The sequence below is a fragment of the Euwallacea similis genome, chromosome 15, assembly GCF_039881205.1.
Source record: "Euwallacea similis isolate ESF13 chromosome 15, ESF131.1, whole genome shotgun sequence".
NCBI classification, from domain to species: Eukaryota; Metazoa; Arthropoda; class Insecta; order Coleoptera; family Curculionidae; genus Euwallacea; species Euwallacea similis.
Window position 1 is genome coordinate 4,018,045 of NC_089623.1, and position 4,520 is coordinate 4,022,564.

Consider the following 4,520-nt stretch of genomic DNA (forward strand, 5'->3'; position numbering starts at 1 on the left):
AAATATTTTACACTTTTAACATCCTATAGATTGCTATATTAGGGAAACTTCCAAAAAATTTTTTTTCAAAATAAACATTTTAAAATGTCTTGTTCAACTTGAAGGAAAGAATTGCGGCAAAATAGTTTTACCACATGCATTTGCACGTTGAAAGCGCCACTGCATGGCACGTATCTGATACAAAGTTTTACCGCACGCAAATCAAAGTGGCATGTAATTGTGTCAAAACTCTTGTGGGAATTTGACGTTGACATGCGGGTGGAAAAACCTTTTACCGCATGTGTGTGTATGTCAAAAAATTTACCGCAGACTAATATTTAATTGAATTTATAGAGAATAATAGGGTTATTGCACATGCGCTCATATAAAAATATTCTACCTACGACATATGAAAGTGTCTTTATTGCACTTGTTAAATAAATAACTATTACATATTCTCTGTCATTGCTGTCAAAGAGAAAATGACGTTTTGCCTTCATCCTTTACTTTTCAGTTATTTAATTTTTTAATTGTATTGCAGAGTTTTCACTGATTATAGTTATTAAGTTTGATTGTAATGTTATTTGAATGTTGTGAAAACCTACTTTCTCGATTCTCAATTTTCACTGGCGATACATAAGAAGCTTACGTGGGCTTACGTGTAAAAATTAAACAACATTGCACAATTTCCTTTACGTTACAATATTTTAACTTTAACGATACGTTTTCTATAAACTGCACTATGCATATTAACGTGTTTAACTTGTAAACGATACGTTAACGATACATTACGTGAATCTATAAATCAAGCGTTAATGTAAAATATTTGAGTCTCAATTAGCCACGTAATAACTCTGCTAACTCTCTTAGTTCTTGAGATGCGTATTCAACAACGTTTCTTGAAATAACCTGTTTTAAAATGTTAATTTATGATTTTAGTTCTTGCAATGGTCCAGATCTTGATTTTCACCAATAGGTCACTGTGTATATTGTTGTTTCCATTATCTGATAACACATAGCAATATTTTGAGCATAGATATACAGTATCAGTCAAAAGTAAAGCAACAAATAAAATTATCTGTAATATCTTTAGAGATGTTAAACGGTTCTCAAAATATTATTACTAAGTTGAACAAATTTATTAACAAATAATAATAACCAACAAAATTTGAAAGAAAAGTAGCTCTAGTTTAAATTATAAAATATTTCTTAGAAAGGTTTCAAAAGTAAAGAAACATATAACTAAATGAATTTAGATTTAGATTATATCTAATATTTTGTAGCATAGCCTTTATTTTTTATCACTTCAGCACATCTACGACTCATAGATTCCAGTAAACTCATAAGGGTTGATTCTGGTTTTGCCATAAAATATAGGGAGTCCCATTTGAAGAAAATGACTTTTTGGCATTTTCGTATCGGCCTAGTTCAATTTATTTTGCAGACCACCCTGTAGGTGATTATAAAAATCGAAATGGAGAAGAATGAAATGTAATGTTTTGTCTGTAACTGTTTTACTGGTAAAATTTTGTTGTTCTTTCTTTGTTAGTTCCACTATAACAAATTGTTTTTACACAGAAGATTTTTGCCAATTTTGATATAAAACAATTTTTATCTTCGAAAGTTAACATTTTAGGATAGCAGTATGTTATATAAAGTTGACCTGAAATACAACATAGAATCATAAAGAAAATAAAAAAACACCATCATTCCGTTTAAAATAGCAAAGTTGTTAACAGTTTCCGGTATTTCCGAAAGTGCCGCCATTTTGAAAATATTTTCAATCAATAGATCTTGGGCTCAAATAGCTGCATACCAAATTTGAACTTTCTACCTTCGGCGGTTCTCTAAATACTTCTAATGGGCACTCACCTAAAGACACCCTGTATATTATTAAATATTAATAACTAATTCTGCAAGAGATAATTGAGTATAAAAATGAAAAAAAAAACAGTATACAAATTGACTACCGAAGTGGATCATAGGAAGGTATAGCTCATACTCGCCCATTGCTTATTTTAAAAATACTCTAAGTGGATCAAGCAAAATAGGCAAGTAATGTCCAATTATTATTATAATGACATACTTTGGTGTTACTCATAAATGGAATATTTTCATTTTCTATGTTACTCATTACCCTCAAGAATGCATTTCATAATACCAACAATTGTGAAGTAGGCATAAATGATTAAATTGCAGTCTTCAGATGTATTTTCAATATACCAAAGATCGCTAGGTGAAATACGTGAAAGTACATTTGAATAGCCGAAAATTGTAGATGTCAATAATAATATTATTATAAGTAGGTAACATAATGTTTGAGTTTCGCGACCATTTGTTCCTTTATACATAAACCAGGTTGGCGGGCCCTCTTGAACTCAGGACATAAAATAATTTCCTCTTAACCTACACCAAAAAAGAGGAAAGCCCCCCACACTCACTCATTCCGATGCGAAAATAAAAGTACCCATACGCAATAAGTGTGCATTAACAACTTGGTTACATACGACGATATACGATGACTATGCACCGCATAAAGTCCTTTACGGCAACTTATTACTCAAGAGGACAGACCTCTGCATCACAGATTTAAGAGCTCTTAGTTGGACGACCTTTCTTTCATTTCCTAATTAATGATGAATATTAAAATGTTTATTTATTGTGCGATGCTATCATTATCATTAGCAAGACTGTAAAATGGAGAGGTGCATGCGTACCTCTGGCATACCTGAATAGGAGGTCAGAGGATATTGAAATGTTGAAAGAGTGGAAAAAATATTCTCGGTACAGTGTAAACAGGCCACAGATTAGTAATTAAGGAATTGCATAAATTACTGTACCTATTTTCAATTAAGTACTCGAAACGCGGAATTATACAGGGTATTTGAAAGGTCAAGAGGCTTCCTTTGCATAGTTTTCTATTGTAAGTTGTTGAAGACTCTAACAACCTATTTTGCCATGGGAATAGAGCGAGCTCTCTGACACACACGAAGAGTAAATTATAGGTCGTTTATGGGTAAATTACTAAAAAGTATGTATAAGTGCCTTTGCCGTGTTCACCGGGCATTTCCTGTCGGAAGTGGGCGTTTGAGGCCCCCTATGGTCACGTGGCGAGATGAGTCCTTAATTTAATTACATTATGCATAATGAAGTACCACAAGTCATTCAAATGATTTTCTCATGAGCATACATTCGTCCCTATCCGGTAAGAGCAATATTACTCATTTAATGAAAGTCAAGAAGTCTCTCCATATTTGCCCAATCAATTTCCCGTAAACCCGAGTTTAATGGAAACATGGAGACTAAGAATTTTACTGCAAGACTAAGTGCGTTCCTGGTTATTTCCGTCTATTACCTAAGTGCATAAAAATAGGAAAACTTACATAAAATAAATATTACATAAAGCCCGCTCCACGACAGGTAGGTAATTTCAGAGACCACCAAAGGCGCTCGAATAGAGCTACATTATTACCCAATAATTTCCTTAATGCTAAGCAAACTCTTTTGATACATTACGGCTGTTTTCTCAAGTGTGAATTTTCCCAACGTGTGCCATTCTTCGTGAAAACAAAGAGGGACGTCTTGGAAAAATATATGTTTATATCGGTGGCAAGATAGTTTTTGCGGTCAGGGCAATCATGTAGCAGTGTTTAGTAAGGAGATAATTGACTATAGCGAAGTGGGTAAACACAGTTCTTGGAGTGTCTTTTCTCGAGTTAATATTATTTTTATAAAAGATATACATTTTGGGATTGTTTGTTTTCGAAGGGACACATGTAACTGTTTCTGTCCTTTCAGATTGCTCTTTGTATAAAGCTATCAGATAAAAATTATAGGTATGTGAAGAAATAGGTTGTAGCAGATAAAATTTGATAGCAAAGAAACAATTTAATAATAATAACGATGTTGAAGCAATGCGTCCCTGAGACAAAACGTTAATTTAGATGACGGGACAAACCATCAATCGACATTCTGGGCTAAATATTCAAATGCGTGGTGGCAATCACCCATTGTGTGTACATACATAGCTGAAGTAAGATTATTGATTATGAGGTAGTTCAATTATTGTTTTTGAATTTGATTTGATTGATTGAATTTGATCGTTCCGGGATTTTGGAAAAATACTGTGTCAATTTTTGCGTCAAAACTGTATTTATAGCTTTCTATAATTACAAACCCACACTCGTTTTGAGCATTATCCGGTGAGAGCAAATAACTGGGATCGTAAAGGAACTACGACGATGTTTGCTAAGACGTGGAGAAACAATGTTATTGTAAGGCTTGTTGCTGGCAAGAACGAATTTGGAAATTTATTATGTTTTAGTAAGTGTACCTGTACTCTGCAAACCAATTCCTGTTTTCTTGTACTCCCACTTTTAGAAGGTAGATATGAAACAAGTAATAGGTTCCCTTGGCGCATTCCGGTATAATTCGATCTAGTTCCGTCTCTAACTGAATCATCCTACTGTCGGAAAATTCGCGTTATTTCAGCTTAAGTTCAACCAACTTCTGATTTTACACGACAATAAAACTGAAGACAA